We start from the raw sequence: 27,518 nt of genomic DNA, 5'->3' as shown, positions 1-27,518 counted from the left end.
AATCCCTCTCCATCAACAGGTAAAAAGGGTATCACAGTATCCCCTAACCACCCTACCATTCAGGATACTATTCCTGTGGTGGGAGAAACCTCTCCTGGGGTGGCACCTGTTCCAAGGGAATCATCAGCTGGCAAAGCTGGACTCCCTGAGGTGGAAGTACCTCTCTGTGGGATAACTAACATTGGTGAGAAAAACAGCACCATTTTAGTTAACATGGAGCATCCCTCCAACCCTCCCAGAGAAACTTTAGTGCAGAAACCCTGCACTACCTCACAACACTTAGGACAGCATCCCTGCCCTAGTGTGGAGCTCATAGGACAGCATCCCTGCCCTGCTCCAACTCAAGAGAAACAGCATCCCTGTTCTCTCTTCCAGCCAGATGGACAAAGTTTTTGCCCAGCTATGGCTTTTCTGAGACAGCATCCCTGTCTGGCATTTCCATCACTACAAATAGGTTCAGTGGACAATTCCCACTGCTCTAAACTAAAACTTACTGATAGAAACTCTGAAAATACATCTTCACATTGTTGCTTAGCTAAAAAACTTCAAACAGGGTGGTTTACATCCCCACAGGGAAGTAACCATATAGTGGATGATAAAGGGAGTAACCAGTCTATTGCAGAGCTACTCTCTACTTATCACCACTTAGACAATAAAGTCTCAACTGGCCAAGGTTAGCCTTATTGTCCTTCGTTTGGGGGGGGGTTGTGTGAGAAAGTAGCCTCTTTCTAGCCTTGTTACCCCCACTTTTGGCCTGTTTGTGAGTGTATGTCAGGATGTTTGTCACTGTTTTCACTGTCTCACTGGGATCCTGATGGCTGGGCCCCAGTGCTCATAGTGAAAACACTATGTTTTCAGTATGTTTGTTATGTGTCACTGGGACCCTGCTAGTCAGGACCCCAGTGCTCATAAGGTTGTGGCCTATATGTATGTGTCACTGGGACCCTGTCACACAGGGCCCCAGTGCTCATAGGTGTGCATGTATGTGTTCCCTGTGTGGTGCCTAACTGTCTCACTGAGGCTCTGCTAACCAGAACCTCAGTGGTTATGCTCTCTCATTACTTTTAAATTGTCACTAACAGGCTAGTGACCAATTTTACCAATTTACATTGGCTTACTGGAACACCCTTATAATTCCCTAGTATATGGTACTGAGGTACCCAGGGTATTGGGGTTCCAGGAGATCCCTATGGGCTGCAGCATTTCTTTTGCCACCCATAGGGAGCTCTGACAATTCTTACACAGGCCTGCCACTGCAGCCTGAGTGAAATAACGTCCACGTTATTTCACAGCCATTTTACACTGCACTTAAGTAACTTATAAGTCACCTATATGTCTAACCTTTACCTGGTAAAGGTTAGGTGCAAAGTTACTTAGTGTGAGGGCACCCTGGCACTAGCAAAGGTGCCCCCACATTGTTCAGAGCCAATTCCCTGAACTTTGTGAGTGCGGGGACACCATTACACGCGTGCACTACATATAGGTCACTACCTATATGTAGCTTCACCATGGTAACTCCGAATATGGCCATGTAACATGTCTATGATCATGGAATTGCCCCCTCTATGCCATCCTGGCATAGTTGGCACAATCCCATGATCCCAGTGGTCTGTAGCACAGACTCTGGTACTGCCAAACTGCCCTTCCTGGGGTTTCACTGCAGCTGCTGCTGCTGCCAGCCCCTCAGACAGGCATCTGCCCTCCTGGGGTCCAGCCAGGCCTGGCCCAGGATGGCAGAACAAAGAACTTCCTCTGAGAGAGGGTGTGACACCCTCTCCCTTTGGAAAATGGTGTGAAGGCAGGGGAGGAGTAGCCTCCCCCAGCCTCTGGAAATGCTTTGTTGGGCACAGAGGTGCCCAATTCTGCATAAGCCAGTCTACACCGGTTCAGGGACCCCTTAGCCCCTGCTCTGGCGCGAAACTGGACAAAGGAAAGGGGAGTGACCACTCCCCTGACCTGCACCTCCCCTGGGAGGTGTCCAGAGCTCCTCCAGTGTGCTCCAGACCTCTGCCATCTTGGAAACAGAGGTGCTGCTGGCACACTGGACTGCTCTGAGTGGCCAGTGCCACCAGGTGACGTCAGAGACTCCTGCTGATAGGCTCCTTCAGGTGTTAGTAGCCTATCCTCTCTCCTAGGTAGCCAAACCCTCTTTTCTGGCTATTTAGGGTCTCTGTCTCTGGGGAAACTTTAGATAACGAATGCATGAGCTCAGCCGAGTTCCTCTGCATCTCCCTCTTCACCTTCTGATAAGGAATCGACCGCTGACCGCGCTGGAAGCCTGCAAACCTGCAACATAGTAGCAAAGACGACTACTGCAACTCTGTAACGCTGATCCTGCTGCCTTCTCGACTGTTTTCCTGCTTGTGCATGCTGTGGGGGTAGTCTGCCTCCTCTCTGCACCAGAAGCTCCGAAGAAATCTCCCGTGGGTCGACGGAATCTTCCCCCTGCAACCGCAGGCACCAAAAAGCTGCATTACCGGTCCCTTGGGTCTCCTCTCAGCACGACGAGCGAGGTCCCTCGAATCCAGCGACGCTGTCCAAGTGACCCCCACAGTCCAGTGACTCTTCAGCCCAAGTTTGGTGGAGGTAAGTCCTTGCCTCACCTCGCTGGGCTGCATTGCTGGGAACCGCGACTTTGCAGCTACTCCGGCCCCTGTGCACTTCCGGCGGAAATCCTTTGTGCACAGCCAAGCCTGGGTCCACGGCACTCTAACCTGCATTGCACGACTTTCTAAGTTGGTCTCCGGCGACGTGGGACTCCTTTGTGCAACTTCGTCGAGCACTGTTTCACGCATCCTCGTAGTGCCTGTTTCTGGCACTTCTCCGGGTGCTACCTGCTTCAGTGAGGGCTCTTTGTCTTGCTCGACGTCCCCTCTCTCTTCAGGTCCAATTTGCGACCTCCTGGTCCCTCCTGGGCCCCAGCAGTGTCCAAAAACGCCAAACGCACGATTTGCGTGTAGCAAGGCTTGTTGGCGTCCTTCCGGCCGGAAAACACTTCTGCACGACTCTCCAAGGCAAGAGGGATCCGTCCACCAAAGGGGAAGTCTCTAGCCCTTTTCGTTCCTGCAGAAACCTCAGCTTCTTCTGTCCAGTCGAAGCTTCTTTGCACCCGCAGCTGGCATTTCCTGGGCATCTGCCCATCTCCGACTTGCTTGTGACTTTTGGACTTGGTCCCCTTGTTCCACAGGTACCCTAGATTGGAAATCCACAGTTGTTGCATTGCTGGTTTGTGTCTTTCCTGCATTATTCCTCTAACACGACTACTTTGTCCTTAGGGGAACTTTAGTGCACTTTGCACTCACTTTTCAGGGTCTTGGGGAGGGTTATTTTTCTAACTCTCACTATTTTCTGATAGTCCCAGCGACCCTCTACAAGGTCACATAGGTTTGGGGTCCATTCGTGGTTCGCATTCCACTTTTGGAGTATATGGTTTGTGTTGCCCCTATCCCTATGTTTCCCCATTGCATCCTATTGTAACTATACATTGTTTGCACTGTTTTCTAAGACTATACTGCATATTTTTGCTATTGTGTATATATATCTTGTGTATATTTCCTATCCTCTCACTGAGGGTACACTCTAAGATACTTTGGCATATTGTCATAAAAATAAAGTACCTTTATTTTTAGTATAACTGTGTATTGTGTTTTCTTATGATATTGTGCATATGACACTAAGTGGTACTGTAGTAGCTTCACACGTCTCCTAGTTCAGCCTAAGCTGCTCTGCTAAGCTACCATTATCTATCAGCCTAAGCTGCTAGACACCCTATACACTAATAAGGGATAACTGGGCCTGGTGCAAGGTGCAAGTACCCCTTGGTACTCACTACAAGCCAGTCCAGCCTCCTACACTACTGCCCATAGACAGCTCAGGAGTGCACGGGCCACTGGATCCAGTAGGGCTGAAAAATAAGCACAGGGGCGTTGTTTGCCGCCATGCTCTTGGGTTAACACTGATAGTGAACATCCATTTCTCTTGCTCACATATAACTGAAAATCTTTGTGATAATCAGGCGTACCCAGTACAGGTGCTGTGCAGAGTGTATTTTTCAATTCATCAAAACCAGACTGAAAATCATCATTCCATTCAATCTTTTCAGGACAATCTTTGTGGGTGAGATGCAAAAATGTTTTTTTCAAAAGAGAATAATTAGGAATCCATTGACGACAGAAGGAGGTAATACCTACAAAGGCCCTAACGTCTCTCTGTGTCCTTGGAACCGGTATGTCTCGTATAGCTTGTATTCCCTCAGCCGTTAACGTACATCCCTCCTTAGACAGGATGTGTCCTAGGTATATAATCTCCTGTTTACAATATTGCAATTTGGAGAGGGAGACCTTATGGTGATGGTGTGCTAGATGTTTCAATAAGGCTACAGTATCTGTTTTACAATTTTGTTCTGAAGTGGATGCTATTAAAAGGTCATCCACATATTGAACCAGCGTCGAGGAGCAAGGAAAAACAAGGGCATCTAATTGACCCTTGAGGGCCTGGCTAAAAATGCTAGGCGATTCAGTATAGCCTTGTGGAGCACGACAGAACCGGAAACTGCGACCACCCAGTGAAAACCCAAAGATGTGTCTACTATCTGGATGAATGGGAATGCTAAAGAATGCATTGTTAAGATCGATAACAGAGAACCAAGTAGCGGAGGCAGGTATCATTGTTAATAATGTCGTAATGTCAGGAACAACAGGGAACTGGGGTATTACAATCTTATTGACCGCCCGTAAATCAATAACAAATCGGAGTCCTGGAGACGCGGTGCCATCAGATAATTTTTTATGAACAGGAAGGACAGGACTGTTACAATGATTACCACACGTTTCTTCAATGACACCCAAATCAATCAACTGGGTCACAATATTTTTGAGTTGTTGTTCAATGTGTTGGGATAATTTGTATTGTGGAAGACGAGGTAATTTGGCATTGGCTTTCAAGCGTATGACATACGGTGGTATGTCCAGACATCCAACATCGTCCTTATGTGTGGCCCATAAAATGTCTGTCAAATCTCGAAGTTCGGGTGGAAGTGGTTTTGACAAAAATTGTGACGGGGAAATATTTGGACCTAGAGTGACATGAACTCCATCCGAAGAGCAATAAATGGTGGCGTACAATTTCTTTAATAAGTCCAAACCCAATAAATTCTCACTACAGGCCGAAGTAAGAATGAGAGGGGAGCTAATGGTGTAAGGACCTATAGCAACATGCAGTGGCCGGGAGACGGGGTTAGCCACCGGAACACCAGAAAAACCCATAGAGACGTTAATATTGCCAGACAGAGGGACCCCTTGGACCTCTTCCTGTTTAACAGAACTTTTGGTGGCCCCAGTATCTACCAAAAAATCATGTGGAGTACGTCTAATTGTACCTCAACGTGAGGGCCATTCTGCCCAACAGGAATAGAAACTGGTCCCACCCCCCTCTGTCGAAGGCTGTCCTAGTCAAAGGAGGACCCCTGACCTTCATACGCATCATAGTCGTCATTAAAGTATTGACGCTGGGATGAAGCATCAAAATAATTCGGGCGGGGGGTACTGTGGGACCGTGAAGGGGCCTGCTGGCGGGGTCTGTCTGCAGGACCAGACCTACTGCGTGGTCTGTAGTCCTGTTGCAGCAATAGGCGCACTGATTGTAGGAGAGGGAAGAACGGGAAGGGCGTTGGGACTGCCTTCTGTCATTGGCCTTGTGACCTTGATCTGGACTGCTGTTGACGGGGCTGAGGGTAGGCCTGCTGAAATAACACCTTTGTTTTCAACTCCTTCGTTTTTTTCTCGTTTTTTTCTTGTTCTTCTATCTCCCTGTTCTCATAATATTGGGCCATTGTCAGTATTCCAGTGGCAGTAGAGACTGGCCACGTACTTTCACACAATTTCAATTTTCCCTTTATGTCTGGTAATAAATTGTCCACGAATTTGTCAACAAAGAGTCTTATCCCCCCTTCAGTAGTCATGTCTTGGCCGCTGTAATCAGAAAAGACATCCTCAAACCTTGTATAAAAGTCTGAAACACCCTCGTCCTTTTTCTGTTTACAGGCGGCCAATTTATCCCAATTTATCCTGTGTGGTGCAAGTATGGTCTTCATTAAATCCAAAATACGCAGTAGGAGAGCCAATATAAGTGGGTCTGGTTTCGCTCCCCCAACCCTATCTCTTTCTGCTGCTTGCAATTGGTCCCACGTGCCCCCTAGTTCAGCATGGTTGTGCCTCCGTATTTTTGACCATACTTCCTGTGGGACTACTGTTGCCATTAACATGTCAATATCGGACAACGTCATAGTACATGATTCAAGAATTTGTTGCAATTCTTTATAATATCCTGCAGGGTTCTTACGGGGGTCAGGTAAGGCAGCTTTTAGGGTATATGTTTCAGATCTTTTCCATGGGGTGTGTACCCACATTTGTTGAAAATGCCCTGCGGTAATAACTTGGCCAGCGTCACCCGTCACTGGTTCTCGCCAAACCGGCGGAACCTCTCTCCTGGGAAACATGGATACCCTTATAGAAGGGCTACATGTCCACAGGCGGTCCCTATATACAAGAAGAGTAACAACATAATCATGTAGACCAGAACCAAATGGCAGCCCAGTAGAGGTGTGTTTTCGGAGGTCCACCAGTCCCGGGGAAGCTGAGGAACCAACATCCTCATATTCTTGTATTATAATGTTGCACATAAGGGTGGCTGCATGTAACTGAACTAAACTATCCCATTGTTTCATAGTGTGGACAATGTCCCTGACCCCATAGTCATTCCAATTAGTCATCCACCTCCGTGTCATTTCTTCAATGACATCTTCCTCTTGTGAATTAGAGAACAAGTGTCCGCGCAGGGTGCGCTTTTGCGGGGTCATGGGGCGGGGGGTATGTGTGGTGTCTAAACAGGAGTCAGGGGTGGGCCAAACGGGGGCCAGTCGGGGGTGGGGACAGTCGGGCGGGGTGTATCCTCTATAGGTCTGGTGACAGGAGGGGTGGTGGTGGGTGGCAGAGCACTTGCCTTAGATCCAACCGGGGGTGGCACAATAGGGTCGCCTGGTGCAGGTTGAGGATGTAGTGTAGGATATATTGGTGGAGTATATAACGGGGGTTTATCTAACATATCGTTTAAAAAGGGGGTCTTCCTCTTGTGGCTTATCCACTACTGTCCTGGAAGGGTAACACTTATCAGTTTGTAAGTGAAGCCTTCGGTCATGTTCTAAAATTTTCTGTTGATGTTCAGCTACGTCAGAGTCATATACCTTTTCAGTCACCGTCCTGGTCTTATGTCTCTGTAATTCTTTCTCTGCCTTCCTACGTCTTTGGTCTGCTTCTTTCCGCCAAGTCCGTAGTGAATCCCTGGTCCACTTTTTGTCACAAACAAACATTCCTGTAATTAGTCTAATTTATCTTTATCAAATGTCCCGTAAATAGGCCATTACAAATCAGAACTACCTTTGGTTCTTTTTCTCCATGTATCAGACCAGATAATCGGACCTATGCCATATTTAACATATATATCATAATTCAGAGTCCCGGCCGGGAGGAGCGGGGCATGTTTCCTCCAGACAGGAGTCCCTACTGCAAAGACAACAACACAATTTCCTGAAACAACTGAACGCTGGCATTCTTCCAGTATATTTTTTTTAAAAAAATTCTTACATCAGTGGTTTGAATACACCAAATGAGTGGCAAATATGCCTTTTGCTTCCTATATACTTAAATGACAACTGAGGTCAGTCTTACCACTGACGTCAGTCTTTGCAAAGAGCGATAGAAACCGTACAATACTCGCAGACCTATTTTTAGACAGGAATCTTTCAACTCCCGTCCTTACCTGACACTTCTGTTATGGTCGACAGTTGGGGACTCCAGTAGTTGACGGAAAACAGAGACCCAAATTCAGACAGTGCCAGGAGAAGTCGAGCCGGCTGGAAGACACACAGTGGAGATCCGCAGGTCCACGACAGAGAACGAAGCTCAAAATCTGGTGTGGGGCGCCTCCCTTGGAAATCCAATCGTGAGTCCTCCGTCACCTGGTCGGTCCCCTGGATGCCTGACTCGGGTCCCTGTTCGGGCGCCAACTGAGGAACCAGGAAAGATTTGACCGGGGTCTCCTTCCCAGCGGTGGAGGGACACCCTTTATGTCCTCAGGGTCAATTTAGCAGAGAGTACAGAAATCAGGCGGAGTCACCAACTGGAGGAATAAAGAGAAGTTTATTACATGGATTATAGCTCGAGCTAATACAGAGTCCCAGGACAGTCAAGTGACTATCCTACGGAGGCTGCCCCTTCACTCTGGGGCAACCAACCTTATATACACAAAACTGCTTAGTAAGAGGACAACTCCACCCCTATCGTATTCAAGGTCCTCTGCGGCCTTCAGAATATTTCAGGGATACACGTGTGGTGGGAGAAGGTACAGATGCAGCTGGCAGGAGGTGGCAACGACCTGTACAAACTTGTTCTGGCAGTTACTGATTAAGCACGACAATTCTCGGAACTGTAATTGGAAAAAGTAATATGGCAGCGATAAGCAGATTGCATCCCAAGGCTGCGAGCACAAGATCAATCACCAAAGTTCAGGAGGTTTGTCGAGCACATGGCAACATAATAAAGATAAACAGATGCCTAGCAGCTATGGTGTATGATTAACTTTATGTACATTTTCTCACTTCTTTGCCCACCACAGCCACCACCAACCAGCACCACCACCACTACCACCCAGGTGGCACCACCAACAGCTGTGACCGTTGTGGCAACAACATCAGGAAGTGCTCCAGGCCCTAGCACTTCCCACAGGGCAGCCCACAGGCATTGACCATACACGGCCCCACACTTCCTCAGATGGCACACAGACCACCCCAGCTGCAACAATTGACCCTGCTGCTTTTGTGGACATGCAGCGCAAAATGGACCGTGTCCTCAGAAAAATGAGTTGCCTGCGGCAGGATGTTCGCCATATCAACCGGCGGGTGCGGTCCATTAAGCGGACCCTCCGGAGAGCCAACCTCTATGCATTTTTGATGGACATGATTCCCTCCCCTCCCTCCTCTTTCCTTATTCTTATACTTTGTGGGTTTAGGGGGATTAGTGTTAGTTTAGTATATGGTGTTAGTTTAGTTAGTGTTAGTGGGTGGGGGGTCCTGATTATTTCAAATGTTTCTTTTTTAGTGTGTGGATGGGTGGGTGGGGGGCTATGTTGGGGTTCTTGTGTGTTTAAAAAAAATATATATATAAAAAAAACAATTTTACAAAAAAATATATATTTGTTTACTATAGGATAGTATGTGTTTAGGTTAGTATGTGTTGTCCTCCATGTGTCCCGTCTCATAAGGGGGGTGGAGGGTTGATGTTTAGAACGTTTCGTTACATGTGATAAGTAAGTTTAGCTTAGGTTAGTTAGGGACAGTTGTGGGTAATAAGTAGTTAGGGTAGATTAGGGTAGGTAAGGCTTTTCCCCGAGTTTTCTCTTCTGTTTTTACCGTTTAATAAATATGTAGTAAACCCTTTACAGTATGTATAAAATGCTTGTAGATCAGGGCCTTGGCATAAGTGTACATGATTTCTTTTGTATTACATTTGTGTCCTATGCTACAAACAAATCCCAACTGAGCTGTAACATTGGCAGCTACCCCAGAGCTACCTTGCAAAGATTTGATCATTCATTGCAACCACCAATCACAGTTACTATGGATCCCAACATGTTTTTTTCAATATGTATGTTTTCAATGTCACATACTGTGCTTCCAGATTTGGTATTGGGGACACTGTGTTATGTCTAACTGCAGTGTGATGTTCAAGGAAACCCTTATTAGGTGAGTGGTAGTAAGCACTCTTGTAGTATCGTGTTCATGACTCAAATAGATCATTTGTGAGACTGTTCAGCATGATTACTTATTTGGATGTACACTCAGACACCTTCATTCATGCAGTTTGTTGACTGTTTGCTTAGATTTGTGGGCAATGTCATATGTGTTAGTATTGCATGGTGACAACATTTTGCAGCAACAATTTAATGGCTTAGATATCCCTTGAGGAAGCATTATTCTGTCCAACACAGCATTATGGTGTATGGTTTCTCTTTTCATCTGATATTACCCTCAGGAAGGGCAGAGTATGGTGCAATCCAGGCCACTGTACATAGTTAGCAGACTACATTCTTTCAGGACAGTTGTATTGACAAGCTATGTAATTTGACAGGAGGCAAATTTCAGTGATCTACTGCACGGTTGATGTGTCACATTACACAGAGACAAAGTGGTTGTGGAAGTGCGATTTATTGAAAAGTGCTGTAGTGCTATATGTACATTGTCAATGATTGTGAGTCCATTATAGTGACATTTTCCATTGTGATCCTACACAAGTGCTAAAGGGAAATGCATTTGACATGCTGGGGTGATGTGTCAGACAGTGCAGAGGGACAGGATTTGCCAATGAGTAAGTGAGAGACAATCACTGGGCAGGCTGACAAGATATACAGTGGTTTGCAGAACAGTCATTGAGTACAGTTGTTGCAAGACTGGCATGTTACGAAGCGCTGGACCTTGATAATAGGTGGCCATGTGGCAGGGACTAGTGCTTCTGGGTACTTTTACGTGTGAAGGTGATCTGTTCCATGTCTTCATCTTCTGATGTGTGTGTTGCCTCCTCTGTCGTTGGTGGTTGTGAAGGGGCAACACACACCTCAGTGTTTGAAGACGTGGAGTCAGACATCCCGGTCGCTGCTACCTGTAAAGGTCTTAAGGGCAGTACTGCTGCAAGGAGGATCTGCTGGTTCTTGAGAATAGCAGCCACAACATGATGGTAGGCAGCCAGGTCGGCCCTGGTGGGTCATGATTGCATTCGTGCATGCAGTGGAAGGTTTGGGGTGCGAGGTGTTGTGGCAACTCCCTTACTGCAGTGGTGAATTCCTTTACAGTTTGTTGTAGTCCTTGCAGGATGGATGTTAGCGCCTGCATGGCTGCTGCCTGATCTGCAGATGACATCATGCACGAACGCACCCCCTCTAGGCTGGTTGCCATAGTTTGCATCCCCACCCGCACCTCCTTGGCCAGCTCCCGCTGTACTGCGACTACAGTTCTCTCAAAGCTGGTGCCTGTGTCATCTGAGTCCTCAGCTGTATTGGAGCTGGCAGGTCTTACAATTGGTGTTGTGGGTGGGTCCTCTGTGATGGCTGCTTGTTCTGTGCTCCTCCTTGTGACAGAAGGCAGGGTCTGGAGGGTTCCAAGGACATCTTGGAGGGTCTGGTGGCTGATGTTTGTCAGCTCGTCATCCATGTCATCAGGGTAGTCCTGGACAGGCATATCCGCAGGAGATCCATCGTCCTCTGCAATGAAATAGGGTACAATTAGTGTATCTGTGTTGTGGCATTGGTGATGAGACATGCCTGCCTTGTGATGACTTCACATTGTGATCTTGTTTCATGTTTATTGCTCCAGTCTTTCAGATGGGCATTCTCCCAGGCCCATGCCCCACCTGCACGTCACATGTATTGTGGTAAGTTATTAGACTTGTTGGCATCATCTCCTTTAGGTGTTGGTTTAGGCCAAATAGTGATTTGCCACCTTCTTGTCCTACTCAACCCTCCGTCTACTTCCATTCTCATGGTGAGGCCTTTCACTGGCTGTGGGTGTTCTGATGGTACTAGCAGCACACTTAACAATCTGGACCTTCCCCAGTCTCTGATCTTTCACATCCACTTATATGTAGTTGAAATGTAGCGTATCCTATGCATAGCATTGTTATGGCACGATATGGATGTTAGCATTGGTAATGTGTACAGCTGATGTTGGGGAATGTGTGGAGATTGGATTGCCCTGATAATCTTAGCAGTGTCCTATTTCCTCCTCTGACTGTGCAGGTGTATTTCAGTGACCAGTTACATGTGTCCTCCCCCTCAATGCTGTTGTCTGAGCAGTATGACATTTGGGATGTTGCATTGTGACCCAGGCACAGGATGGACCCTGGCATATGCAGCATGGGTGTGTCCTTAGTGCTGTGTAGCTCCTACTGTTGATGACATTGGCTGATGTTTGTGGGAACTATGGGCATTCACAATTGACAGGACTGGAACATTTGTCTTGTTTCAGGGGATTGTTAAAGTTGTCATCCTCAACCCACTAATTTAGGTGTGTATGATCCATGGGGATGTTACTGCCATTAGCTACTTGACCAGCACACACAGCGGAGGTGGTAGTGGCAACTGTTGTCACTGTTACATTCCAGTTGTCGGTATGGCTAGAGGTTGTTAATTGGGCACTAGTTAATGTAGGGGGTACAGTGGCTGACGTGTGATGGGATGTCAGTTTGACGTTGTGCCCTTCCCTCCTGGCGTGGCTTTACCTTTGCTCCATCGTTGGCATGGCAGTATACCTCACAGAACTGTTGTTGGTATTGTGTTATGGTGTGCCCCAGCTTCTCTCTGTTGAAGTAAGCCTCAGCAAAGCCTACTAGTGCAAGGGGTTCACCTTTCTCTGCACAAAGTCCTCAGACCATGTAGGAAGAAGTTGGCACAGAAACTGGAATAAAATACAAAAGTTTATTAACCTCATGAGGTGGTACTACAGTTCAAACAGCACCCTAGGGTAATGTCTGAAGTAGCACACTGATCTGAGAGAGCATGGTCCTTTTATACCCACGCAGGGGCTAAAAGGAGATGGTACAATTATGGAAACAAGACTTGTATACATGTAAGGTCATGTGGAAAATGCACAATCGACAGGTAGGAGGAGCTAACAGTTTCCAAGGACTAACAGCTGCAGACCTTACTGAGCATGTGCGAAAGTAAGAGATGCTAAATATAACTTGTCACTAGGCAGATTTCAAGAGCAGTTAACAGAAAGGTAGGACAGAGCACATGGTGAGCACATGGCAGCATGTAGCAGAGAAAATGGCTGCCATGAATACAAAATGGATTCCGCAAAATGTTCACAATGGTTACTAAATACAAGATGTCTTCTGCTAATGCTTAATCTAATCACTGCTAAATTACAACAGACGACCCTTTCAGCATTAGCTGAAGACATTCGTCTTTCTGGGATAATCTAAATATTCATCTTGTATATTTATGCTCATCATTTCAGCTATTTCCTTATCTAACATATGTTGTGCCTTCATTTCTGTAATATTTCTTTTGGTAGGCATACAAGCAGTAATACACATGGAGCAGAACATTGGACCACATTGAATACAGATACAGCATGTAAAAAATATTGCAATTATTACACACAGGATAGTCAGTAGTTTCCAGCCCCAGGTGGAAACAAGAGCCCAAAACCATCCAGAAAAAGTACCAGTCTCTGTATGGATTTCTGCAGCAATTTTATGCAATTTAGATATTGCATCATATAATGAAGGTGAGTGATCTGGGATAAAAACACAACAACTACTACCGATGATTCGACATGCACCACCTCGATCAGCTAATATCACATCTAATACCATACGATTTTGGAGCGCTACAATCCTCGCAACTTGGAGCTCCTCAGTAATATTCCCAAGTTCCGGAGCTGCCTGATTGGTAACAGCTTCCACAACCCTAGTCAATTGTCTCAATTTCCTACTGTTTAATGCAACACCTACAAAGGGGAACAATCCTACATTAAAATCAACATATTGTTGCAGGCTAGTATCCGTTTGGTCTACCTCATTTCTACTTATTTCCCTTTTATATCTATTGTTAATGATGTCATTGAACAGTTTTAAATCTCGGTGATATGATGCAGGAGCCAAAAACACAGGGGACAATAGAAAAGATACATAACACACACCTGACCACCCAACAGGTAATTGGTAATATCCATGGTTACCACAAACAAAATATGTATTATATGAGGCTGTGAAACTACTATTATTTACACCCTCAATAGTTCAAATCAAGGTACAATCGCTTATCCCTACTGGAATTCGTCCAATGCTTCGTATCCATAAATCTGCTTTAGTTTTTGTAATAGAAATCACAAATTGTTCTTTCTTGTCAGAGTCTCGTATATTTGTGAAGACATATGGTATTGAAACATTGTCCGGTTGATACTCTCCCGATTCCCATTTAGTTCCTTTAGCTTGGGGATACCCATCTTTGTCTTGGTAGCACACTTTATTAAGGCGAAAAAGAAGTCCGCCCTCCGTACGTTTTCTAGATGCAAACAAAAGCATGTACCAGGCTTGACAAGAACCATTGTGTGAAAAAGGAAGAGGAATGAAAGGTGTTCCTCCTTTCTTTTGATGCGCAGGTATCATTCCACATACCCAACAGTTAGTAGTATTTGTAGCATTATGAGTATGATGCAACATCTGAATGAAAGTATTATTGAAGTACGATTGACGGTGCTTCTGCTCCTGATAGGGAAGCGTAAAGTAATAGTGATCCTCTGGTACTGGAGTAGTGGCAACAAAGAACTCACGAGCAGGAGACTTCTTTTCAATAAACCAGGGGCCAGATGTAGCAAAGAACCAATTTGCGACTTGCAAATTGCGAGTCCCTGCGACTCGCAATTTGCAAGTCGCAAATTGGTAGGCAGTACGGTGTCTCAGACACCGACTGCGACTCGCTATGGGGTCGCAATGACCCACCTCATAAATATTCATGAGGTGGGTCGCAAATTGCGGCCCCATAGCGAGTATAGGCACTCGCAAACATGGAGGCCTGCTGTCGTCAGCAGACCTCCATGTTCGTGACTGCTTTCAATAAAGCAGTTTTTTTTTTAAAGTGTAGCCCGTTTTCCTTAAAGGAAAACGAGCTGCACTTAAAAAAAAATACCGAAACCTTTAGTTTCGGGTTTTTTTCAGGGCAGGTAGTGGTCCCTTGGACCACTACCTACCCTGAAAAAATATTTTTGGGTCCATTCATAAACTGGAAGGGGTCCCATGGGGACCCCTTCCAATTTGCAAGTGGGTTACCATCTACTTGAAGTGGATGGTAACTGCGACACCATTTGCGACCGCGTAGGCGGTCGCAAATGGTATTGCATACCACTCAGAATCGCAAATAGGAAGGGAACGCCCCTTCCTATTTGCGATTCTGAAATGCATATTGCGAGTCGGTCCCGAATTGGCGATTTTCACCGTTTGCGAGGTGCAAATCCTTTGCTACATCTGGCCCCAGGTGATTGTTGCTATAACCACCAAAACAACAACAAACCCCATAATACTAATGATCAATTTGTTATTCATTTTAGCAACAGTGATAATCGACCCTTTCAGAAATGAATTAAAAACAATTGTTGGAGCTCTTATCCCTGGGCAGCCGCTGATTTCTTCACCACGGGCCAAGACGGGTGTCACTACTCTAATGCACGGCTGATCCACCCCCCTTGCCACATTGGCTCTCCGTTTCACTAACCCAGGGCGGTAGCTCAACCAGTCTTTTCAAAACAATTTTCAGATTCTTTCCTTGGTCTCAAATTATATCGCGACACTCCAGAAGTCGTATGGTCCGGGAAGACCTCTGCAGATTCGTCAGGTGATATAGCACGGCCTTTCTCCGTAGTCAAAATCTCTCGATGATCGGTCAGCACAGCAGGTTCCACCAAGGTAGGTAGCACTCTCTTGCAGTGAGTACTATGGACCCAATTCTTTCGGTTCGTCACTCGAACTGCTGTCCTTGTCGCAAGGAGCACCTGTTCTGGGCCTCGCCACCTTGGTTCCAAGCTGCTTGATCTTTCAAAAGACTTAATCATCACCTGGTCACCAGGTCGGAGTTCATGGCCTTCACCTATAGATCTGTCAGGAAGTGCTTCTCGAACCTGTTGATGAATAGAAACCAATTTGTCGGTTAACTGTGCCAAATAATCATTCATCAGGACACAAGGTACATCATATACAGATTTTGGTTTAGGAACTCCCCAAATATTCATTGGTCTCCCAAACACTACCTCATAGAGGCTAAGGCCAAGTCGGGAGTGTGGCACTGACCTAATAGACAATAATGCCAATGGTAATGCATCCGGCCAAGTTAAGGATGTGGAAGCCTGTATCTTCGCTAATTTCAGCTTCAAAGTAGCATTATACCTTTCCACCAACCCTGCTGATTGTGGGTGGAAAACCGCATGGAACTTCTGTTTGATCCCTAATCCTTTCAGGACATACTTAATAACTTCCCCAACAAAATGAGGTCCGTTATCACTCCATAAAAGTCTGCAAACACCAAACCTAGGGAAAAATTATTTCAAAAGCACCTTCGCTGTGGTAATGGCAGTATTATCCTTTGTGGGGTACGCCTCTATCCATTTACTGAAGGCACAAACCACCACCAAGACATACTTTAAATTGTTGCAGCGTTCAAGCTGAATATAATCCATTTGTAGAGCTTCAAAAGGTGCAGTTGGTGTAGCAAACCCTCCTGCAGGAGTACGTGTCCCTTTTCCAGGATTGTATTGTAAGCAGATCAAACAAGACTGTACTACTCTCTTAGCTGTACTGGAAATTTCTGGATGGTCCCAAACTTGTGTAAGCAACTTCGTTATTGTTGAAGCTCCAACATGTGCCAGCCCATGTGCCATCTGAACCATAGGTTGTACAAAAGCTATAGGCAATTTCCATTTATCCATCTGCTTATTCCGCCAACAGCCCTCATCATCCAATTCTCCATCTTTAGACCATTGCTCACGTTCTTTCACAGAAGCAGATTTCTGTATATCTAATACGTCTTGTCTTGCATTGTGCCAGCATTCAGCTTGTGACTTCACTACATACATAGAAGAAGTACTTCGCTGCATCGCCGTCTCACGTGCTACACGGTCTGCAAGAGCATTACCTTGCCCTATCTTATCGGTCACTTTCTTATGTGCACTACATTTCACAATAGCCAGTTTATTTGGATATGTCAATGCAGTCAAGAGGTTATGCACTAATTCTCCGTGCATTATCTGCATCCCGTGGGATGTGAGAAAACCTCTCTCCTTCCAAAGCAAACCAAAATCATGAGCCACTCCAAAAGCATAGCGGCTGTCTGTGTAAATGTTCACACTTAAATCAGTACTAAGCTCACATGCTCGTGTCAAAGCTATTAGTTCAGCTGCTTGAGGTTACTACTGTGGTATACGAGCTGTCTCCACTACCGTGTGTACTGTGGTGATTGCATATGCAGCTGAGGTTGTACCATCTGGCAACTTTAAACAAGACCCATCAACCCACAGTTCCCCGTCTACATCTAAAAGGGGCGTATCTTGTAAATCAACACGACCCTTTGTCTGTTCTTCGGTAAGGGATATACAATCATGTGTTTCTTGTGACTGAGGCTGAGTAACCGGATATGGCAACAAAGTAGCTGGATTTAGTGTCGTACATCTCTTTAGTGTAATGTGAGGAGCCAACAGTGTCAACTCATAACCTGTCATACGGGCGCTAGTTAAATGTTGTGTCTTTGTTTGATTTAAAAGAGCATCAACCGCATGGGGTACTAGCACCAACAGTTTATGTGACAAAACTATCCCTTCACTCTGACGTATTGAGACAGCTATTGCGGCAACTGAACGAAAACACCCGGGCAACACTCGAGCGACAGGATCAAGTACTGCTGAAAAATATGCACAGGGACGCTGCTTATCGCCATGTGTCTGTACTAAAACTGACAATGCACATCCATCTTTCTCGTGTACGTAAAGTGCAAAAGGCTTCATGTAATCTGGAGTACCTAACACTGGTGCAGAACAAAGGGCTTGTCGCAGCTGCCGGAAAGCAGTCTCACATTCATCTGTCCATGGGAGGGGCATTAGAGTATCTTTAGTCAAAAGTGCTAGCAAAGGTTTGGCAATGTGTGAAAACCCTAATATCCATTGTCTACAAAAAGAAGTAAGACCAAGGAATGCACGAACATCTTTCTGAGTAGAGGGTACTGGTGTGTCTAAAATTGCTTGAATACGATCTGATGTAAGTGCACGGCCCTCCTTAGACAAAAGGTGACCTAAATAGGTTACCTTTGGTCTACAATATTGCAATTTCTTTCGTGACACTTTATGATGGTGTAAAGCAAGAAAAGAAAGTAAGGACAAAGTGCACTTTTCACATTGCTCCGGGGTATCAGCTGCCAACAAAATATCATCGACATATTGAATGAGAGCCACACCTTCAGGCAAAACAAAAGAATCAAGTTGTCGTTTTAACGCCTGACTATAAATACTTGGGCTCTCCGTATAGCCTTGAGGAACTCTGCAAAATCTATATGATCGTTTATTCAAAGTAAAACCAAACAAATATCGGCTGTCAGGATGAATAGGGATCGAAAAGAAAGCATTCTTCAAGTCTATCACAGAGAACGTAGTTGCTGTCGGGGGAACCAAAGTAAGGAGTGTCGTGATGTCAGATACCACAGGATATTGTGGTATCACAATCTTATTGACTTCTCATAAATCAATAATGAATCGGTAAATCCTAGTATCAGTATCCTTTTTCAGAATGGGAAGAATCGGACTGTTACAAACATTATACAGAACTTCCTCGACAACTCCAACTGCGATAAGATCATGCACAATTTGTGTGAGTGCTTCTTCGCCCTCCTGCGAAATTTTGTATTGAGGCAAACGTGGCAATACAGCTCCCTCCTTGACACTAATATGTACCGGTGGAATAATCATTTGTCCCACATCAGTATCTGAAGTAGCCCACAAAGTACTAGGGAGTGAAGCTAATGCAATATCCTCCTTTACAAGACAAACTCTTTCCATCACAGGATGATTATCATTTAAAATAACACGCACCCCTTCAGGAGAACATCGTATTGTAGCCCTGAAATACTTGAGCATATCAAGACCCACAATATTGTCTGGTGTATTTGGAGAAAGCAAAAATGGACATGGAGCAGTAAATTTATCAACATGGAATGCAAGTGGTTGTGACAATGGGCTAGGGGAAGGTGTTCCATCGAAACCTACCGGTGTAATGGTTAAGCCAGACAGAGGAGCCCTCGGAATCAATTGTTTAGACAAGGCGCTACGATCAACCAGAAACTGATCAGTAAGACCCAAAACATGTGCTGTAACATAGGGACCCCTCTGATCTACTGGAACTTCAACTGATTCCTTACCCCATCCTAGGCAATCCTATGCATAAGCAGAATCTTGGAAATCAGGCTGCACATGATCAGACATCTGGTATTGGTTCTGTCTATCAAAAGTGTTAAACCCATCCTGCCCTCGTACATTAGCATCAACCCTAGCATGATAATTTGTGCTTCTTCTAGGTCCTGAATATCCTGAGCGATTTCTCATTTGTCCCCGACCACGTGAACACTGCTGAACACGTAGTGCTGGACAATCGGCAGCCCAGTGCCCAAATTTCTTACAATACGCACACTGATCAACAGACAAATTCGAACGAGTGTAAGAAGAACCATAAGATCCACGTCCACCTCTATCACTACCTCTAAAAGGCGGACCATAAGCTTGAGCCAACATAACATTCGTCTTTAATTCTTTAATCTGTTTCTCCTCGCTACCTTTTGCTTCTAATTCCTGACGTTCATAATACTGAGCCATAGTCAAAAGAGAAACCGGAGTAGAGGTAGTCCATGAACTTTCACTAGCTTTTAGACGACTAGCTATTCCTGGTAACAGATTTATGACATATTTATCGACAAACAAATGTCTGCCCGTATCATCTGACAATGACTGACCGCTAAAATCATGAAATGCTTCTTCAAAGCGTGTAAAGAAATCAGAGACAGATTCATCTGCCTTTTGTTTACAAGACGCTAAAACAGTCCAATCTATCTTTTTAGGGGGAATAATCGTTTTCAACTTAACTAATATGGCTACAGGAAGATCTAGAATCAACTGATATGGCTTTTTCGCAGGTTCCCTATCCCCATCCATCTGTTCTATTTCTTTCCATGATGCCCCAAAAACTGTACGATCATCAATTTTACGAACAGTTCTCCACATATCTGGCGGTAATATCAATCCGAAAAATAAATCAATGTCAGCCATAGTCATAGTACAAGAACTAATTGCTCCCTCAACTTCCTCATAAAAGGCGGCTCGATTTTTCCGCGGGTCAGGTAATGCTGTTTTAAGTGCCATTACATCTGCCCTATTCCAAGGAGTATACACCCAATTATAAATAAAATAACCCTTAGCATCAACAGAAGTTTTATCATCATTTGTACCCAATCCTTTAGGAGGAACATACAAAGGCGCGGCCTCCCGCATTGGTTTCGCGTGAAGTATCATAGTCTTATCTGTTTCAAAGATGGAAGCTTGCGCCCCTTCGGTCTGAGATGCTCGTGCAACTGCGTCCGCAGCCCTTTTCTCTTCTTGCAAATGGACTGCCACAATACGTAATTTCATTAAACGCCTGATTGCATCAGCCACCTGGGAGAAAACAAAAAGACCATCACGCATTTGCTTATAATCAGCTGCTACATCATTGGGCTCTAACTCATCCGAATATTTCCGGTATAGTTCAATAACTTCTGAGTCAAATGCCTCAGTAAAATATAGCTGCTCCTTTTCCGTCCACCCTTTCATGTTGTCTAAAAGTTCAGAAGCAGAAACAGCGCTACGAATTGTTTTACGAGCAGTCGATCTAAGCTCAGACGCACGGTCAGCAGGCAGCATAGAGCGACTGTCCCGCATCTTCTGTTGCTCCGAACTGGAGACTTTAGGTAACTCATGAGGGGCAGAAGGGACGACATATGGAGGTGGAGGGCGATCTAGTAACAATAAATCATCATGTGATTTATTAAGGATAGTATAGAGAGATTGCCTAACAGTGTATTGGCCAGTTACCTGTAGCTTACGTTCTTTCTCTTCTAGCTCCTTTAAGTCATTTATTTCTTTCTTTCTTATTTCCAATGCTTTCACATATACATTCTTCCGCTGCTCTTTCTCAAGCAAGGCTTGCTCACGTTTCACTCGTCCACGCGCTTCTTTCTCCCACATTCGTACACAGTCAAACATATCTTGCCTAGACTTTCGCTTACACATACATTGTTCCACATACTCAATCTTTCGTAAATCAAATGACCCATGCATAGGCCAACGTAACTCAGGATCCGCGCGGGTGTATTTATTCCATAATGTGCTGTACATTATAAAAGAAAGACCATGTTTAACATACATATCTCTATTTGGCGTCCCCTCTGGGGGTGCCGGTTGCGATTTTTCCAGTCTCAAATTGGTACCTTTACAAAAGCAACACATCCTACGAAGTGCGCTAAAAACAGGCATGCCAAAAATAGTGCAGAATATGCAATATTATAATCAAAGTAGCACTTAAGGTGCCGTTCAAATCAAAATCAAATTGGAGAAAATTCTCCTCATTACCTGCCTATATAAATTGCAATTTATATATCAAATCCAAAGAATACAAATTGACTAGTCACCCAAATCACAAAAGCCACAGTAAGTAGTGCTAAACTACATTACCAAACACAGGCATCAAAACCCACAGCAAGTGCCGTAAAACGGCTCTTACCAATCAGAGGGTGTCCAGGTTCCAACTGCCAAGTTCTAAAATCGACCAAATGGTCACTGCATGACGAATGAACAAAAAGGATCTCAGTCGAGGACCGGCGCCACCTGGATGGTCAAATCAGAAAGAAGGGAAAAACGCCGTGGTTGCCAAGACTCGGGTCTCCTCAGGCATTGATCGTCCGCAGCAAGATTCCAATCCTTCGTCGCGACCAATCCGTTGGGGATCCGAGTCGCCGATGAGTCCCTGTTCGGGCGCCAATTTGTTGAAGTAAGCCTCAGCAAGGCCTACTAGTGCAAGGGGTTCACCTTTCTCTGCACAAAGTCCTCAGACCATGTAGGAAGAAGTTGGCACAGAAACTGGAATAAAAGACAAAAGTTTATTAACCTCATGAGGTGGTACTACAGTTCAAACAGCACCCTAGGGTAATGTCTGAAGTAGCACACTGAACTGAGAGAGCATGGTCCTTTTATACCCACGCAGGGGCTAAAAGGAGATGGTACAATTATGGAAACAAGACTTGTATACATGTAAGGTCATGTGGAAAATGCACAGTCGACAGGTAGGAGGAGCTAACAGTTTCCAAGGACTAACAGCTGCAGACCTTACTGAGCATGTGCGAAAGTAAGAGATGCTAAATATAACTTGTCACTAGGCAGATTTCAAGAGCAGTTAACAGAAAGGTAGGACAGAGCACATGGTGAGCACATGGCAGCATGTAGCAGAGAAAATGGCTGCCATGAATACAAAATGGATTCCGCAAAATGTTCACAATAGTTACTAAATACAAGATGTCTTCTGCTAATGCTTAATCTAATCACTGCTAAATTACAACATCTCTGTACAGGCCATGCCCCCATACCCCTTTACCCATGCCACTCCATGTATATGATGACTTCCATGCATTTTGTGGCCGGTATCCGCCCCCGGTTGTAGTTGACATTAGCGCATTTTAATTCCCCATGTGACTTACCGTGCATGTGTGTTGTCCGCTGGTAGTCTGCGCTGTTCTGTCCTTGAATCCCTGTGACTATCTCCTCAGGGATGACGGCTGCGACCATCTCCTCCATGTGGTCCAGGGCCTCCTGGTGTGCTGGACTCCCACCTCCAGTCTGCAGTGCTGCCTTCCTGTTCCTGGCCATTTGTTGCCATATTGCCTCTCTCCTACTGATTGGCAACTTTGAGGTGACAAACAGTTGGTGCTGGTGTTCCGTCACCTCTTTCACCAGAATTTCCTGTTCCTCTGCACTGAAGCGACACTTTCTTTTCTTCTTCAAACTGTCCTGGGTCTTGTGTGGGTCCTCCTGGCTGGTTCCTGGCCTGTTGTCATCTTCCTGGGGTCTGTAGAGGCATCTGGGATCCATTTTGGCTCTCCTCTGCTGAAATGGCTGTGTTTGCGGGGAATTTTGACGCTATTGTGTCAAAAAACGCTGCATATCCGGTTTGTGGTGTCGTAAATCGACCCACAGTCATTTCCACCGCGTTAACGTCGTTTTGCTTTACCACTTGACACAGCGGTGTGCGTAAAAAAAAATGACTTAAACCTGTGGTTTGCGCCGCCGGGCGTCAAAGTATAAATTTGACGCCCGCACGGGGCACCGAAATGGCATTAGCCGGCGGTAAAAGTTTTGACGCATAACTGCACCGCCGCAGTTTTGCGTCAAAAAGTATAAATATGGCCCTGAGCCAGCTCCCAGTGGGAGTCGAACTGATGACTGATTGATCTGTTCATATTAGAGTAGGGCCAGGCCTAATTTGCAAATGGGTGCTCTCTTTCCGGGGTGGCTTAGAGGACAAAAAACAATGAAATGCAGTCCTGAGCAATTGTCAGTGATCAGAGGTCAGTATGTCCTAATTCAGCAGCAACCATTGGCAGACCCTCACAAACCTGTGTACCTACAAAGTGACCTGCCCTCATTCCAAATGTACAGGCAGCGAGTGCTGAACCAAAGGATATAGGCCCGTATTTATACTTTTTTAGCGCCGCATTTGCGTCACTTTTTGACGCAAAAGCGGCGCAAACGTACAAAATACAATTGTATTTTATAAGTTTGCGCCACTTTTGCGTCAAAAATTGACGCAAATGCGGCACTAAAAAAGTATAAATATGGGCCATAATGTCAAGCCTTGGGTCACAGAATGGAATTATTTCATGAGCTCCCTAGAACTTATTTAGAGCCGTAGAAAGTGTAACCAACAAGCTCAGTAAACCATTTGGAACAGTTATTAACTCTAGGGATGATGTCACTTGTGATATGGTCTGTCTGCGCTGGTGGCCGGTGGGAGGCAGGGTTCAAAGTCAGGTATCATCAACGGTGCATAAAGTAATTCAGTGTACTGGAGAGATGCCTTTCCATTCCATATTGCAGGTGCCCCTGGGGGCTCTAAGTGATTATCATCCTCATGTGACATCATCACAGTACTGATGCCACACTCTTGATGTGTGAAGACCACAGCGATGAGTGTGATCTGATCATGCTTAATTCGTTGCAGCCTTTGATAAAGTTGACCACTGTGTATTACTCCTTCATCAAAAGGACTCTATCAGTGTTGAAGCCATAACTCTACAGTGGCTTGTACAACCATGTTGGCCATCTGTTGGATAACAGGTTGAGTCTCACAGTGAAGTGCTCTTCAAGACAGACTCCACAAGCCTGGAGGCGGAATCGCCCTGAGCAGCACCGGCTCCATGGACATATCATCGTCCAGCATGGAACACCTGTTGTTCAAGTTCCATGTCACTGCCAACTTTACCTTTAGTGCCACTCTCATCTACAGACCAGCAGGACCATGCATCAACTTCACAGGCACCGTCACAGACTTTGTTGCACCACTCGCCCTCAGTGCTAGCAGTTAAATCCTACATTGAGGCCTGAACTTCCATCTGAAAGGCTACGCCGTCCCCAACTCTAAAGCACTCATCGAAGACCTTAGGTGCCAAGTCCTCACTCAACGAGCAAAGGACCTACCCATGTCGCTGGACACCTTCTGGACCCAATTTTCACTACCTTTGTCAAGCCCACACTAGTCTGCAAGACAGACCACGCCTTCATCAAGTTGAGAGTCCCGGTCCAATACACATGTTTAACCACGAGACCAGCCTGTCAAAACTGGAGTAGCATCACTTACAAGGAACGGAACACTGCTCCCAGCACCGACTGACCCAAACACAGCAAAAGCACCCCCAAATTCATGAAGATTTTCAAGAAATGGATCACCTAGTATGTTGACTTCCTTGCAACGCTCAAACACAGCAATACAGGCCTGTTGGTACTCGGAGGAACTCAGAATGATGAAACACCACAGCAAACAGATGGAGCACAAATGTAGAGAGTGAGCCAGGATATACAAACAGGAGCATGTTCAAATCTGCCCGAGACACTACCGCCAAATGAGCTGGACCACCCAACGCACCGTTCTGGCAGACTGCATTGATTGCAGCACCAACAGAAGCAAAGAAATCGTTGTGATGGGTTTCACTTTACCAGCCACTGCCCCAGTCAGTGACCCCTTTTAGGATCTCCGCAACAATCTCTCTCAATTTTTTCAGCAACAAAATCTTCACCATCTACAGCAACTTAAACCCAAAACTGAACCAGATAGACCTCACCAAAACGCCTCCTCATCTTATCCAGAGAACCAATGCTAGCCACATGGCCTGTCATCACCCCAGAAGAAACTGCTACAATGTGTCAATGTGGAGGCATTTACTAGGAAAGGGTGATGTGCGTTGAGCAGAGGGAGAGGAGTAGGGAAGGGTGAAGATGAACATGAAGCTGTTGATGGGCAAGGATGATGCAAAAGAAGGTAGTCAGAGAATAAACAAAGGATACCTATTGTGGTAGGGCCCAGAGAAGGTGAGTGAAGAGGCGGGTGATGTGCGTTGAGTACACTTATCTTCCCTTCTACTCAGAGAAGTGTAACAGAGATGGATCATTAGAGATGAGTAGGAAGGTGATACGGGTTAAAAAGTAGAGGAAGCGATGAAGATTTTTTGTGATTCAAGGAAGGACGCTATGGTGTAATGCTGCTCGGTACAGGTTCCTTCAGCCTTTGTCTGGTTCATTGCTAACATGTAAAGGAGCTCACAATCTGATTTTTGTGCAGAAATATTTACAGGTTTTGCTATTTTTTTCTAGAATCATAATATATAATAAGTGCCTCTACGTTCCATATATTTCCTTCAAACTGTTCCAATAATATTTTGTGCTTCACAGCGGGGTGTTGAACTTAGAAGTTTCTTTCCAGTAAATTTGTTTCCATGGTTATCATCAACATAGCCAACATATAAATATATCATTCTATCAAAGGAATTTAGGGCACATACTGTCACTTGCTTTCGCCACCTTGGTCCAATCACTCTATCAAAGGTAGCTTACTAAGTGTTAGTCTACCACGGTAGGCCTGAGGATCGTCATCGCTCTCTAGCGGTGACGTAGAAGGCAGGTGATGTGATTTAGGGGCTGTGCTGCCCACTCTAGAGACTGGAGGGCGAGGCCCAGATTGTTTAACATTTGAAGCAACGCAGCAAGAAAACTTGCTCTACAGCGTCTGGAAAGAGCAGGAATGCGCCATATTTACTAAGATACAGCACATTCCTCCTCTCCCTTTGTGCTGCCTTGCACCAAAGGTTTAGCATCTTAGTAAACTGTGAATGCACCAAAATCAATGGGTGGATGCATGGGAATGCCCACACTTCACCCATTGAATTTCTTTCCAACACAGGATAAAGCAAGTCAGCGATATGTGTTGCCTGGCGTTACTCTGGATTTACTAAGGCACCCAAGGTGGCTTTGCATGGCTTAGTAAGTCTCACTTAAGCACTTTCGTGACGGTATGGCAACGCAAGGCTTTAGTAAATATGGGACCAAGGCTCTAATCCCAGCTTCTGTACTTTCCTGAAAACTGTGTAATTCTGGGCAAATCTCTTAATCTCCCTCTGCCTATAATTGTCAATAGGTGTAAAATGTAATGCAATTGTAAAATTATGAAATATAAACTGTAACGTAATTGTAAAATGCAATCAGGTAAATCCACAATTGATGCAGTTGCTGCCCATAAATCCTGGCACTATTAAAACATTAATACATTCACACACCTGCTCTAGGGTTGCAGGTGGTCTGCAGTGAAGTGGCATAGGATCAGTGAGTCACTGTGACTTCACAAGCCTGTGATAAGCCCTATAAAAGTCCCCTGTTTTGAACCATGCTCGGAGAACCCAGGCACAAAGCCATCATATAGCTCCTGTAAGGTGAAGTCCTAGGCAGGGCCCTTCTAGGGCTAGATTGCAGAGGACCTGCACACCCTGTCTCACCTACCTGTGTTTTTAGCCCCATTAGTGCTAACCAGTACAGTGTCACCCTCTTAGTACTTACACAGTGTTCATCACCTCCAAGACCCTCCAACCTATCTCCATTTCTGTGAATCCTGTACCATGAACATCCTATGGGCTGTCACCAGCACTTGCTAATGGATCCACACCGAAGCGGCCAAAACCTTGCATTGAGCACCCTGTCCTGCTCCTGGGGTCCTGAGAGTCTGGGGCTCCCTCTGTAAGAGCCACCTCCAGGATCTGAGAACAAAAGAGAGACCAGGGCATAGTCTGGTCGGTAAGATTGGTGGGAGGGAGGGTGTGAGCTTCAGATTTTCCAACAGCCAGGCTGGCACATAATGTTAAAATACATTAAACAACAAGCAGGGTGCATGAGAGGGGGCCTAAGGGGCAGTTGAAAGGTAAAGAAATGGGGATTGGTAGGAGTGCCAAGAGAGAAAACACAATGGGGCATTATTATGAAAAGTGGCGCATCATGTCATGATGCGCCACTTTTCTTGCGCCCCACTGCACCCCCCTAGTGTCACCATGTGTGCACCATATTTATGATTCGGTGCACCATGGTGCATGTTAAGGAACTAGTGTTATGAAATGTGACGCTAGTTTGGAGCTTTGCAGGATTACAGCCAAAAATATTGACGCTAATAAAAGTGAAAGGAGGCCCATTGAAAACAATGGGAGCGTCATTTTAACATGTGCCTTAGGCAGGCCTTAAAAATGGCACAAAAAACGGTGCAGTGCAATCTCCTGAATTCCACTGGACCATTTTACTGGGCCTCCTAACACCGGAACTCCTC

This window comes from Pleurodeles waltl, chromosome 2_2 (genome assembly GCF_031143425.1).
Source record: "Pleurodeles waltl isolate 20211129_DDA chromosome 2_2, aPleWal1.hap1.20221129, whole genome shotgun sequence".
In the NCBI taxonomy this organism is placed as follows: domain Eukaryota; kingdom Metazoa; phylum Chordata; class Amphibia; order Caudata; family Salamandridae; genus Pleurodeles; species Pleurodeles waltl.
The sequence above is the reverse complement of the archived record's forward strand: the minus strand, read 5'-3'. Positions refer to the sequence as shown.